The following is a 15,894-nucleotide window of genomic DNA, read 5'->3' as shown; positions in this document are numbered from 1 at the left end:
CTCCCAGTTTCTCTCACCTTCAGGTCTTTACACTCTTCTCACTGCAGGGGCACTATTATTTCCAACCTTTCCTCACTAAACTAACTTCTTACTCAATCTTCAAGTCTCAGTTAATGATCAAATTATTTTAAAAAAGCAAATCCATTGTTATAGTTCCTGACTTCCACTGAGCACACTAAATGCCACATTATAATTAGCTGCACAGAAAAAATGTTTTGAAGAACAATGATATATTTTAAACTCAATAGAATGAATGAGCTCCACTGTCCACATTCCACATGAATCATATATGTATGTGTATGTGTGTATATAAATATCTTTTCAAAGTCAGAGTTACCTGGCAAGTTAGAGTTTGTAGAAGAAAGTACCAGGTGTGAAAAAAGCACATATTGATTTGAAAAAGGAGATGCATGATGACATGTTTCAACACATAACACCACTTTGTGAAAACAGGCATTGGCCTATTTTTTAGTCTCCATCATAGTAAGAACTACAAAAAACAGCTATCTCTTCAACAGATAAATATTTTAGGGAGCTGTCCCTAGTAACTAAGTTTCCATCTAACATCTGGTACCTTCTTAATTATCATTTCTCCCAAACCATGAATAATTTAAATGATTTTTTCTCTACCCCTGGAATATCTTAACTGTATAAATATGCTCTATGTGACAATTTCATTCCTACCAGTGATAATAAATACGTAGATTATTACCAAGTTTATTTTTCTTAAAAGTAAGCATTAAAAGGGAGATTTCAACATTCTAACACTGATATTAAGAAACTCATCTTCTTTTCTTTAGCTTTTTGGGCCCCCAAAATCTTAGAACAAATGTTGTATTTGTAGTCTCTAACCTTCCTGCACGTGATCTTGCGGGTTTTTATGGTCACGCACTTTGCTCTCCAGGAGAGTGAAGAAAGCGCAGTTCAGCCAGCCGCATTCCACACTTCCCACTTCCAGATTCCTGACTCCCCTTGTCTTGGTAAATTAGGCTATTGGCAGTTGTGGATTGCACTTTTGTTCTCAACTCCTCCCTCCTGACACCCAGCTGTCTCCTGTCCCTTCCTGGGGGTCAGGGTGGGGGGCGATTCATGCCCCTTTGTTAACTGACTTTGTACTGTCTCTCACTGTATATAGGTAGAGTGCACTTCCCCGCCCAACTAAAACTGGGTTTGGCCTTGTGACAGAATCTGGCCAACAGAATATGTGCAGAAAAAAGAGTGTGCTAATTCTAAGCCCGGGCATTAAGAGGCATTGCATGTTCCATGGCCCCATATTTTACTTCTATCATGCTTATGGGAAGAACAGCTCTCAAGGTGGATGAGAGACACTTGGGGGAAATGTGCAACTTGAAAGCAGGCTCCGACTAGATCAGCTAATCCACAGACGTATGATTGGGAATGAAAGTTTTGTTATTTTAAGCCACTAAGTTTTGAGATTGTTTGTTATACAGCATTACTGTGGAAAATATTAACTAACTGAGTAGGCTACTGAAATTATTAAAGTTCATTTGCCTCTTTTCTAAAAATAAATCTCGGCAAAAGTTCATTTTTTTCTTTCTTCGGTTCTCCGTACATTAAGCCCATATTAGATTTTCAGAGTCAAAACCCCCTCTGCCAAAAGTTGGAGGCACCTGCTTCCCAAAATAAGAGAAGAATAGAGGCTGCCAGTAGGACAAAGGCCTCCTACAAGCTTGCCGAACAGAAACCCCAGAAACATCCTTCAGTGGCTACTTACTGACCTTCAATAAAATCCATGTTCTTTGATAGGCATAGAATCTATGAAGAAGTAGGACACAAACAATTTCTGATTTAGAGTACCGTAAATCCTATGAAAAGGAAAATACAATGTGCTATGGCCAACAGCATGCTATATCTTTATTCCTTTTAAATTCAACTATCATAATTTATGCACATATTCATATTAAATTATATCACACAGAGCTCTCATCTCCTTTTTACTAATACCATATATTTTTGTGGTACATTTCAGTTCATAAAGCATTATCATTCCCATTGCTGTATATGAAACCTTGCAGTTTTCCTAAAGGTAGGATAAACAGATATTAATCTATTAACAGTTTACTGATAAAGAAAATAAAAGTCAACATACTTTTTAAGTGGTAACAGTAGGTAACATTTGTTGAGTTCTTAGAGTTGTCCAGCTCTTTGTTGAGCACCTTACAGAAATTATTCCATTTAATCATTACAACCCAAAGTAGAAAAGTACTATTATTATTCCCAATTTTCAGATGAGGAAACTGAGCTCAAGTAACTTGCATAGATCACATTACCAGTAAGTGTTGTAGGCAAGTTTTGTGTCATTCATATATTCACATACATTTATGCTATAAATATTTAATAAGTCCTTATAATATGACAAGTAGTGAAATCCAAAGCCCAGACTTTTACAACCAAACTGTGCTACCAGTAAAGGAAGCTGAGACTTTTTTGTTACCTCCAAAGTGGTTCTCAAAACCAGTACACAAAAGTATCACCTCAAATGTGTATTGAAAAGACAATGATTCATTGGATCTTGAAGAAATCTGGGGATTTGTGTATTTAGTAGCCTCTAAGTTATTCGGATGGATGCAGTTGACTGAGACCACAGTGGCTCCCAAATGTATATTCCCTAAAAGCACTGGGAAGTAAAAAAAAAAAAAAAAGACAATGTAGTTAATTTTTCATAGAGCCATTTTTTTAATTTTGCAAAAGAAAATATGAGTGATCTTATATTAGTCACACAATATAGAAGTAGAGAGATTGGTCAAAGAAATCCCTGAAACTGGGAATTTTTGATTTGAGGTTTCTTTCTGCTGTAGATTTCACCTACAAGTACTGATTGTGTGTGTGTGGGGGGGGGTGTCTCTTGGAATACAAGTTACTTCAAATATAAAAATGGGGGCTTCCCTGGTGGTGCAGTGGTTGAGAATCTGCCTGCTAATGCAGGGGACACGGGTTCGAGCCCTGGTCTGGGAAGATCCCACATGCCGTGGAGCAACTAGGCCCGTGAGCCACAACCACTGAGCCTGCGCGTCTGGAGCTTGTGCTCCGCAACAAGAGAGGCCACAACAGTGAGAGGCCCGCGCACGGCGATGAAGGGTGGCCCCCGCTTGCCACAACTAGAGAAAGCCCTTGCACAGAAACAAAGACCCAACTCAGCCAAAAATAAAAATTACAAAAGAAGCGTCAACATTAAAAAAAAAAAAAAAAAAAGTACATGCATAGAGTTCTGTATATATTACTCACATAAGCCTATGTATTAATAGGCTATCTGTTTAAAAGCCTACAAGTTAAAATAGCATAAGGGAGCTAGTTACAGCTGAGTGACACTTAGTGTGGATTTACTCACTGCAAACCATCCTTGATATGCTGCCTGTTTCTTCCTGGTAAATGGCAGTGAAGGTCAGTGAATCTAATTTGACAATAATGAGGCTATTCTGCAACGTGTTGTAATATTGTTCCCCTACTGCTTTTTTTTTTTTTTTTAAGGTACCAGCCAATCAAAAAGGCTGTTCAATGACACTAGGGAAACCCCAGGAGAGATGGGGAGAGTCAAAGAACAGTACTCTCTTATTTTTCTTTTCCAATAATGGAGATGGCAGAGGTTATGAACATGTTCAGTATGCATTAAAACAAAACACATCCTGATAGGAATGTTTTAATTAATAGCAATTATCTTCTGCAGCATTGTGATTCAAGCCAGGTCTCTGAGCATGAAGGAGAAACTTGACACTTGTGCTTCTTTGTGGACAGAGGATTTTAAGCAAAGTTAATGGAAACTCAGCAGATGAATGGTGCTGCAGTTCAAATGTACTGTAAAATTACTGAAATGATTTCAATGTCACAGGACTTCACTGCATTGCATTTATGATTATTACCCCTCGCTATGCTTTATTTTGTTAGATATCCTAAAGATTGTCTTTTAAAAAATCATATTGTTCACAGAATTATGATGCAACAAATAATAATCATTATTATTTCTATAATAATTTATATATATATTTATACATATCCAAAATATCCTATATGTAGTTTCTCTATATAACAATTTTATAATAACAGCAAATAATAATTATTATTATAGAGAAGATACAAAAGCTGGAATGTTGACACAGGGTAATGACCTACCAATAGCTATATGCCATCCCAATGTCTTTATAAATATTATTCTATATCTTAAGCTTTTATTTCTTGAAGGATAATTCTGGAACCTGATACATGAAAATCACATTGAATAGATGTTTAAAATATATGTTCTTCGTCCCCACCCCAGACATTCTAAGTCAGCATCTCCTGGGAAGGGACCCATAAATCTGTGTTTTAACAAGCTCTCCAGATAATTCTCACACACATTAAAACTTGAGTAACACTGTCCTACACCAGAGGTTTTTAAACTGTCGGCCACAGAATTCAGGGGTCCATGAACTTGTGGTGGGAAAGAAAAAATGCTTCTTAATTTTCACTGAACTCTAACTGAAATTTAACATTTCCTTCAATTACAGATGCAGTCAACAAATCACAGTATTGAATAGTTTAAAGTGTCTGTCAGTTGTCATCAATAAAAGTCAGAGATATTGCCCTATTATATTGCAGTTGTTATAGATTTCTCAAAATACTATTGACATTACTACTTTGAAATTATATTAGTTATTAGACTCACTGCTAGAGCTCTTAATTTAATGAATTATGAAATGAGTATATATATACATATTACTATATCAGTAAAATTTTAAATACTATTTTGATAACCAGTTCAATATAACTGGTATGCTTTATAATCCTATATATTTTATGTGATGTATTTAAAATCATTTTTCTGAACGAGTGCCCAGGCTTCATAAGACTAGCACAAGTGTCCATGATACACACAAAGTCAAGAAGCTCGGTCCTAGCTCTCCTCGGCCTCGTATTTATGCAGAGGGAGGAGGAAAGTGTGGAGAGAGCTAAATGCAAGCTGTTGCTCTGGCTCAAACAAACCCTCCCTGGCATTTCCTCTTAACGGACATAGATGTGGGAGCATAAAGGAAGGTGTCTCATAAATTCCAATGTGTTTAAGAGTGGGGGGAAAAAAAAGCAAAGGAAAGCAGGAACGTCTGTCAGTCATGAATGGCTTATTGGCTGAGTTCACCAGCAGGGGAGCTGAATTTGATCAGTTCTGCCATGATTAGCGTCACTACAGTCAAGTGTAAATTCTGTATAAACAGAAGTGGTGGATAGGAAAATAATCCAGTCCATCCCTCTAAATTGTCTCAGTCAGCACAGACATCAAGAACTGTCAGCACGAGGGAGGGAATGCACACATGCCCAACCAAGCCTATTATTGTATTCAGTATTCAAATAGTTCAAACTACAGAATATTATTTTCAACATAAGACCAAAGAAAAATCAATGTTGATTGTACAGCTTATCTAATTGTGAAAACAGCATTTGTTTATTTTTCATTGTCTCCTTGGTAAAGTAAGCAAATAAGTTTTTTTGTATTTTATCACTTTTCACTAGTAGGATAATTTTGTCTAAAAATATGCCTCTCTTCTAATTCCTTAGCTTAATGAATGATACCTCCCTCCAATCAATTGTCCAAGACAAAGACTTAAAGGAATCCTTTCCTTCCTTCACCAAGTGGACCACTATCTCCCTAATATCTCTGAAACTAATCCACTTTTGTTAGGCCCATTGTTACTAGGTTATTAGTTCAGACGATCATTTTTTTTTTTTTTTTGGTATGCGGGCCTCTCACGGTTGTGGCCTCTCCCATTGCGGAGCACAGGCTCCGGACGCGCAGGCTCAGCAGCCATGGCTCACGGGCCCAGCCACTCCGTGGCATGTGGGATCTTCCCGGACTGGGGCACGAACCCGTGTCCCCTGCATCAGCAGGCGGACTCTCAACCACTGCGCCACCAGGGAAGCCCCAGACCATCATTATTTTAACTACAATTACAGTCGACTCCTAACTGATCTCCTTGGCTTTAACCCTTCTTGTTGCTAATCTTTTCTTCATATGTTCACCAGAATAACAGTGTTAAAATGCAAGTCTTGATGTCATTTCCCTGCAAAAACACACCCATGAAATCTCACTGATCTCAGGGAACATGTCATACTTCTTATCATGGCACATCAGGTCCTTCATGATCTGGTCCCAGGCTTACATTTGTAGTCTTAATACTCACCCCTGATACTACTGTCTTGGAACATCAGTGTAGGAGAAAACAACAGACCAGGACTATATCACTGTTTGCTCATATGATATAAATGATGCTCCTAATGATAACGTTGCATGATCAATGAATCTTGGTGAATTGTGGTCAATATAGTATTTTTGAAGAGGCAGGAAGGAAGAATGAACCTTTCTAACATGATTAGACCCAATATTGTCATTTAAGAGTATCAATTATCCAGAAAATTAAGTATTATCTGGTGACTTTTATATAGATGAGATCTGTTTGCAAACATGCACACAGAGAAACACTTTTCAAAGAGCAGGCAGTTGGGGGATGTTAGCTCTATCTCAAATGTCTCTGCGTCTTTGCACAAATCATTTTTCACTGGGCCTTGAGTTTCTCATATGTGAAATACATGGAGGAAATGCATATCTATCTTTAAAATTCAAAGTCCATGTTGTAGTTTAAACAATATATCCACAAGTTATTTAACATTTCTGCCTTTAAGAGGTATAGCTCGATTTCCCTCCATTTAAATGTGGGTTGGACTTAGTGACTCATTTTAAATGAACAGAATATGGTAGAAATGATGATATGTTACCTCTGTGGTTAGAATGCAAAAGGTTTGAGGCATCAGGCTCCCATTTTGGATGCTCTTGCACTCTCTGTCTCTCTCTCATGCTTTCTTTTTTCTCAGGTAGCCTATGGAGATGTCCAAATAATGAGAAAAATAGATCTCCAGCCAACAGCTGACAAGAAACTGATGCCTGTGAACAATGTGAGTGAGCTTGGAGGTGACCACAGCCCCAGCCAGGAGCTTGACTGCCACCTCCACAGAGACACTGAGTTAGACTGACTGCTAAACCACTCTCCTAATCTCTCAATCTGTGAGATAACATGTGTTTGCTTTTTTAAAGTGCTAAATCTTGGGGTAACTTTTTATGCAAAATACATAACTCACACAGATCTGAATCCCATATATTATGTAATTCTATAACATTATCTTTCAAGTACTTCCTTATTCTTGAGCCTTACACTCTTCTCAATATCTAAAATGGCAAACTGATTGCTACCGTAGATTTACTTCTTAACTAAAATTACTGAGGTTAGAAAACACATGTATATTTGCACAACGTAGATTTACACATGCATTACTTATACTTTTAAAAGGATTAGAGTTAATATATTTTCAATGAAAAGGAACTCATCGAAATGCCAGCCGAGTTGCATAATGTGGACCCCATGCTGTGGGATTTGCTGCTTTCCCAAGTTGTGTATGACAGGCTAGTTACAATTACATCAATGAATTGCTTTCTATCATCCTCACCGGTGCTTTAATGAAAGGTTGCACAATTAAAGAAAAGATCACTGCATAAGGAAGGCAGGGCAACCAGTTTAAACAAGTAGATGGAATTAAAATCATTTTACTAGCACTATTTTCCAATCCAGTAATTGCTGGAACTACTCTGAAATGCTGTGTACATCCATATTCAATATGGAACATACTCAGAGCCAAATTTCCAAACTTATCATTGAAAATGGAACAGAGGTCTTCCCTGGTGGTCCAGTGGTTAGGATGCCGTGCTTCTACTGCAGGAGACACGGGTTCGATTCCTAGTCCGGGAACTAAGATCCCACAGAACGTGCCCATCAATCAATCAATCAAGAAACAGTTAACTAATATAATTTAAATTATTCTATCAAACTGGCAAACTGAAAATTTACTAAATAATGGAAAGGCATTATTTTTAGGGTTACTCTATGTCTAAAGCTTTAACTCAGATTCTTTCCTTTAACACAGGCTTCCAATAACAAATCCATGTTAGGTCCAACTGCATTGTCTTCATAGTTCTCCATTTCTCCTCTTTTCAGTAATCATCCTTTTATCTAGCTGAACCTCTACTCTTGATTTTAGCACCTCCCTTTCCTCGCAGGGTGGATAATTCTTATACACTTTGGGTTCAACTTATTCAAATGAGCCAAGGACCAGTTAGTGTCACGCCAAGCATAATGAGCACTGGGCTGGTAGCTTAAGGCTCATCTGCATACTTTCACAAACCTGTGTGATAGCTATAAGCCCAGGGAGGGGGGCGCTGGGGAAGATGGAGGTGGCCAACTCTTACTCAAAATTAATAATAATCAAAAAAATTGATTTATAATCAAGTGGCTCATAATTGTGCCCTCTTTTTATTCCCTAGTAAAGAAGTGAGACTTTTTATCCACATGAGTCCCCTACAGTCAAATGAAACATTTTTTTAAATCTGTATTTATCACACACAAAAAGTATTATAAATGTATAGGGATGTGAACAAAAAACTGAAAGATAAAATAATTTTTCTGTGCCACTTTAGTGTTAAAGTTCACAATTTTGTTACATTATAATCATGGTGTGGTTACACGTTGTCATTCTGTATCTTCCTCTTAAGGGAAAAGAGATGTGCATCAAATCCCAAATTCTACTGGAAATTCATGGGTCTAGGCCTAAGGATTTTTCTTTCTTCAGAGAATTAGAGAGACTTTTCATGGATTTTCTTAATCGAAAGTTACTCAAGGGCTTCCCTGGTGGTGCAGTGGTTGAGAGTCCGCCTGCCGATGCAGGGACACGGGTTCGTGCCCTGGTCCGGGAAGATCCCACATGCCGCGGCGCGGCTGGGCCCGTGAGCCATGGTCGCTGAGCCTGTGCGTCCGGAGCCTGTGCTCCGCAACGGCAGAGGCCACAACCGTGAGAGGCCCGTGTACCGCAAAAAAAAAAAAAAAAAAAGTGACTCAAGTATTTTCTACTGAAGCCTAAGACTTTCTGACATCCTGCTGACCTCTTCTTAACTGATACCTCGACCTTTATGAGACATCACCACAAACTTAGCTCTAACTTGGATTCGGTTGGGGAGGAAGAAGCACTTGATTTGAAAAACAATTGCCACTAGGTGTATATTTGAAAATACAAACTCAAAAGACAGGTTAAAAAAAACAGGCATTACAGAAAAAGTAATATTTAATGTCCTATAATTATTCATATATATGTCACATCCAGAAGATTGTAACACCAGAGTTTTAGCATTAAAAGATTGAATACTGCTTAAAATAAAAACCAAAATAATAACTAAAAACGTCTTTAATCTTCATCTGCTATATAATCAAGATCACATTGAAATATATCTTTAGAATCTCCTTCATTCACCTATCTTTATATTTATTATTCACTGAGTATAAAAGGATAGTTTTGATGATATTTTATTTATTAATACTTCTCCATGAAAAATCTTTGTACTGAAATAATTAACTTTACCGGAAATTACTACCACACTTATCTGCCTGAATTTTCAGTTATCTTTGCTTCTAAATAGGAGTAGCCACCTTGTGAAATACCATCAGGATAATTCCTCTATAACCATAATGCCTCCTTTTCTCCCACAGTTTGATGTAAATATGAATGATAAAAGAATTAAAACTAGGAAAATGTTCTGCCAAATTCTAAACTATTTTTTATGAGGAGTTGTGTCTGTAATTGAGCATTTCTACCTCTATGGTTTCATATTGGTAAAAATCTACAGTTCTTAGAGGATCACCTTCTTAATCTTTTTGTTTTATCTACGGATAAAGGAAAAACATACACATCTTTAGATAAGAAGGAAAAACCTTATATATTTAAAGTAAATTTTGAATGAAAAAACAAAAGAAGTGCTTATTTTTAATCCAGCCATAGTGCTCTATGGCCATTTATATGGCCATAAATGATTTAGAAATGCATAACAGATGAATAAAATCACCACTAAACCTTAACACTGAATAAGCAGTGCAATCTAGTGGTAAAAATATTCTATTATGAATTAGACCTAGTTCTCACAGTAACTAATATATGACTTAAGATTTTCTCATTAGTTTATGCTTCCATTTTCCATCATTGCATAAATAACAATACTAAATGTTGGTGAAAATACAGAGCTACTAGTTTTGTTTGTGGGAATGTGATATGGTACAATCAGTTTGGAAGATAAAAGTCTAGCGATTTCATATAAAATTCAAACATTACATCTACTCTATGACCCAACAATTCTACTCCTAGGTATTTACCAAGAAAATGAAAACCTATGTTCATAAAAAGACTATAAAGTATACTTACAGCAGTTTACTCAAAATAACACAGCTTTTCATCAAAAGGAAAAATCAATAAATGAAATATAGTGTATTCATATAATAGAATACTACTCTGCAATGAAAAAGAGCAATTAACTCATACATGCAGCAACATGAATAATTTTTAAAAACATTATCCTGAACAGAAGCCTTACACAAGAGAATATAGTGTATTATTTGAATTCAAATGAAATTCTAGAAGATGCAAAACTAATTTGTGGTGGAAGGAAATAAGGACAGTGCTTATCTCTGGAGGTAGGAGGTGGGATACACTGGAAAGGGTCACGAGGGAATGTTTCAGAGTAATGGTAATGTTTGTATCTTGAAAGAGGTTTGCATTTCACAGCTGTATGTGTCTGATAAAATACAATGAGTGTATACTTAAGATTTATACAATTCATTGCATATAAATTTTACTGAAAATTTTAAAAATAATGTAAACAAATACTAAGCTACATTAAAAGTATATATTCTAATGTATTTAGATAGAGGTGTCTTGATTTCTGCAATTCATTTTGAAATGTAATGGACAGAAACATGATAACACAAGTATACTAAAATGTTAATGCTAAAATCTAGGTTGGGGCTATATTTCAAACTTGCTCTGTTTGATAATGTTCATAATAAAATGTTAGGAAAAATAGCAATGTCACTTCTCTTCTAATCATATAACACATTAAGCAAATGATACTTTTTTAAACTACAGTTAAAACATTTTTATGGTAACAACAACACAATAACTCTCTTTGGTATTTCCCTTGGTTTCTCCAAATATGTGTTTCCTTGCCATAGCATTTGAGGGCAGGGATGCCAAAACTTTTTACTGACATCAGCATTCTTCTGTAAACAATTTGCAAAACAGGCTATAATTCAGTTTATCTCCTTCTGTTGGAATCTCAGAACAAGAATCTCTCATCTGCGAGAAAGAACTAAAACCAATTTTATGGAATGTTTTCTGCTTTACTTCCTCTTTTCCTACAAATTTAACATCAGCATGCTGAGAAATAAATTTAGGCTTCATATATACTAGTATATGCTGTACATATACTAATATTTCATGTTAATTCTCTTTCTCTCTAAGTTACTCCACCACCCCATAACTATGTTTTCCAGTTTATATGACAATCAAAGAAAAAAGGATAAATGATATAAAGGCACTATTCATTAAAAAAGAGAAAAGCTAAACAAGACATCATTTTCCACTAATTTACTTGGTAATTGCTGCAAAGCCTAGAGTCTTTTGCTGGTGTTTCTAAAGAAGTCTGGAATTCAACTCGATCTACTACATGGATAAGATACTGAATATTATTTTTAAAAATCTTAAAACAAGCGATGAAAATTTTCACTCAGAATTTTTCTGATCAGTCTACAATAAACTGATGATGGCCCAACGAATAATAGTTTCAACTGAGTTATATGGGCTAATATAATTTGACGTGGTTCATAAAAAAAATCCACAGAATCAGCGTCTTGCCTATTTTTTCACTGGATTTCTACCATTAAAAGACAGTCATAAAAAGATATATTGTGCTTTTATAGAACATGTGGCTCTCCAGCTTAGTATTAATGCCATATTTTTAGGAAAAATATTTTGTATATGATAAACTGAACAATTTTTATATCAAATAGACTAACATTAGACATGCACCAAGGGTAAAAGCTGGATGTACATAGAGATGCACTGCCCAATACAGCAGACACTAGCCACATGTAACTACTGAGTATTTGGCACATGGTTTGTCTGACTTGATATGCATTGTTAAGTGTAAAATACACACTGAATTTTGAACCTATAATATGTAAAACAAAAAAAAATCTCATTAATTACTTTGTATATTGAAGTGATACTATTTGGGGTATATTAATTAAATAAAGTAGGTTATTGAATTATTTTCACCTCTGTATTATTTTTTTTAATATGCCTACTGTAAAATTTGAAATTATTTGTGACTAAGATTTCTCATGAAAATGCTGATGTAGAGGTGTGGCACTTGGCAGAAATAATTTTATATTTAGGTATGAGGCAATATCTTGATATTGAAATAGTGTACAAGGAAAAAAAGAGGGGAGAGAAATAAGATGTGATGCAACATGAGTCACTGAAGCACCAAAAATATTGTCCTGGACCCATATTTATCAATATTTAATTTTATATGTAGTTTTGAGCCTTGTTTCCTAATTCTTAGAAAATAAGAGTTTTTCTCTTAGAGAAAAAACAGTCAAAATCAATCAATCCTATCAATTGCCTTATTTAAAGCTTTTATCCATCCATCAGACGGGTCTGATACAATTATTCTTCCTGTTTTTGTTTTTTAGTTAAATAATTCTTCCATTATCCTGACCAATTGGAGGAATGATTACAACGGTTTTATGTCTATTGCTGATCTCTTCTAATTACTTTAAAGAAAATAAAGCTTACAGATTTTAACTTCAATTTTATTTTATTTTTAAATTTAATTTTATTTATTTTTTTATACAGCAGGTTCTTATTAATTATTTATTTTATACATATTGTTGTGTATATGTCAATCCTACTCACCCAATTCATCCCACCACCACCTCCCGGGCACTTTCTCACCTGTGCTGTCCATACGTTTGTTCTCTACATCTGTGTCTCTATTTCTGCCTTGCAGACTAGTTCATTGGTATTATTTTTCTAGATTTCACATATATGCATTAATATATGACATTTGTTTTTCTCTTTCTGACTTACTTCACTCTGTATGACAGTCTCTAGGTCCATCCACGTCTCTACAAATGACCCAATTTCATTCCTTTTTATGGCTGAGTAATATTCCATTGTATATATGTAGTACATCTTCTTTATCCATTCGTCTGTCAACGGGCATTCAGGTTGCTTCCATGACCTGGTTATTGTAAATAGTGCTGCAATGAACATTGGGGTGCATGTGTCATTTTGAATTATAGTTTTCTCTGTGTATATGCCCAGTAGTGGGATTGCTGGGTCATATGGTAGTTCTATTTGTAGTTTTTAAAGGAAGCTCCATACTGTCCTATAGTGGCTGTATCAATTTACATTCCCACCAACAGGGCAAGAAGGTTCCCTTTTCTTCACACCCTCTCCAGCATTTGTTGTTTGTAGATTTTCTGATGATGCCCATTCTAACTGGTGTGAGGTGATACCTCATTGTAGTTTTGATTTGCATTTCTCTAATAATTAGTGATGCTGAGCAGCTTTTCACATGCCTCTTGGCCATCTGTATGTCTTCTTTGGAGAAATATCTATTTAGGTCTTCTGCCCATTTTTTGATTGCATTGTTTGTTTTTTAATATTGAGCTGCATGAGCTGTTTATATATTTTGGAGATTAATCCTTTGTCCTTTGATTCATTTGCAAATATTTTCCCCCATTCTAAGGGTTGTCTTTTCATCTTATTTATGGTTTCCTTTGCTGTGCAAAAGCTTTTAAGTTTCATTAGGTCTCACTTGTTTATTTTTGGTTTTATTTCCATTTTTCTAGGAGGTGGGTCAAAAGAGATCTTGCTGTGATTTATGTCAAAGGGTGTTCTTCCTATGTTTTCCTCTAAGAGTTTTATAGTGTCCAGTCTTATATTTAGGTCTTTAATCCATTTTGAGTTTATGTTTGTGTATGGTGTTAGGGAGTGTTCTAGTGTCATTCTTTTATGTGTATCTGTCCATTTTTCCCAGCACCACATATTGCAGAGACGATCTTTTCTCCATTGACTATCCTTGCCTCCTTTGTCATAGTTTAGTTGACCATAAGTCCGTGGGTTTACCTCTGAGATTTCTATTCCAGCCACTGACCCATTGATCTATATTGATCTATATTTCTGTTTTTGTGCCAGTACCATATTGTCTTGATTACTGTAGTTTTGTAGTATAGTCTGAAGTCAGGGAGTCTGATTCCTCCAGCTCCGTTTTTTTCCCTCAAGATTGCTTTGGCTCTTCGGGGTCTTCTGTGTCTGCATACAAATGTGAAGATTTTTTGTTCTAGTTCTGTGAAAAATGCCATTGGTAGTTTGATACGGATTGCATTGAATTTGTAGATTGCTTTGGGTAGTATACTCATTTTCACAATGTTGATTCTTCCGATCCAAGAACATGGCATATCTCTCCATCTGTTTGTGTCATCTTTGATTTCTTTCATTGCTGTCTTATAGTTTTCTGAGTACAGGTCTTTAACCTCATTAGGTAGGTTTATTCCTAGGTATTTTATTCTTTTTGTTGCAGTAGTGAATGGGATTGTTTCCTTCATTTCTCCTGCTGATCTTTTGTTGTTAGTGTATAGAAATGCAAGAGATTGCTGTGCATAAATTCCGTATCCTGCAACTTTACCAAATTCATTGATTAGCTCTAGTAGTTTTCTGGTAACATCTTTAGGATTCTCTATGTATAGTATCATGTCATCTGAAAACAATGACAGCTTTACTTCTTCTTTTCTGATTTGGATTCCTTTTGTTTATTTTTCTTCTCTGATTGCCATGGCTAGGATTTACAAAGCTATGTTGAATAACAGCGGTGAGATCGACATCCTTGTCTTGGTCCTGACCTGAGAGGAAATGCTTTCAGTATTCACCATTGAGAATGATGTTTGCTGTGGGTTTATCATATATGGCCTTTATTATGTTGAGGTAGGTTCTCTTTATGCCCACTTTCTGGAGACTTTTTATCATTAATGCATGTTGACTTTTGTCAGAAGTTTTTTCTGCATCTATTGAGATGATCACATGGTTTTTAGTCTTCAATTTGTTAATATGGTATATCACATTGATTAATTTGTGTATATTGAAAAATCCTTGCATCCCTGGGATAAATCCCACTTGATCATGGTGTATGATGCTTTTAATGTGTTGTTGGATTCTGTTTGCTAGTATTTTGTTGAGGATTTTTTCATCTATATTCATCAGTGATATTGGTCTGTAAGTTTCTTTTCTTGTAGTATCTTTGTTTGCTTTTGGTATCAGGGTGATGGTGGCCTTGCAAAATGAGTTGGGGACTGTTCCTTCCTCTGCAATTTTTTGTAAGAGTTTGAGAAGGATGGGTGTTACCTCTCCTCTAAATATTTGATAAAATTCACCTGTGAAGGCATCTGGTCTTGGACTTTTGTTTGTTGGAAGATTTTCAATTTCAATTTCATTACTCGTGATAGGTCTGTTCATATTTTCTATCTCTTCCTGGTTCAGTCTTGGAAGGCCATACCTTTCTAAGAATTTATCCATTTCTTCCATTTTATTGGCATAGAGTTGCTTCTGGTAGTCTCTTAGGATGTTTTGTATTTCTGCAGTGTCTGTTGTAACTTCTCCTTTTTCATTTCTAATTTTATTGACTTGAGTCCTCTCCCTCTTTTTCTTCAGGAGTCTGGCTAATAGTTTATCAATTTTGTTTATCTTCTCAAAGAACCAGCTTCTAATTTTACTTATCTTTGCTATTGTTTTCTTTGTTTCTATTTCATTTATTTCCACTCTGATGTTTATTATTTCTTTCCTTCTATTAATTTTGGGTTTTGCTTATTCTTTTCTCTAGTTCCTTTAGGTGTAAGGTTAGATTGGTTGAGATTGTTCTTGTTTCTTGAAGTAGGATTGTATTGCTATAGACTTCCCTCTTAGAACTGATTTTGCTGC

The 15,894-nt window shown here is 35.6% G+C and overlaps 1 protein-coding gene and 1 pseudogene across 1 annotated transcript in view; one reads left to right on the top strand and one right to left on the bottom strand.

Moving 5' to 3' along the window:
* The window catches only part of ERBB4 (erb-b2 receptor tyrosine kinase 4), a 1,108,236-nt gene that overhangs the window by 698,907 nt on the left and 393,435 nt on the right, over positions 1-15,894 (bottom strand). The window lies entirely within an intron of this gene.
* The window catches only part of LOC132428721 (NAD-dependent protein deacetylase sirtuin-7-like), a 53,949-nt pseudogene continuing 41,445 nt past the window's right edge, over positions 3,391-15,894 (top strand).

Source organism: Delphinus delphis, chromosome 7, assembly GCF_949987515.2.
Source record: "Delphinus delphis chromosome 7, mDelDel1.2, whole genome shotgun sequence".
Lineage (NCBI taxonomy): Eukaryota > Metazoa > Chordata > Mammalia > Artiodactyla > Delphinidae > Delphinus > Delphinus delphis.
This window is presented reverse-complemented; position numbering and strand designations above follow the sequence as displayed.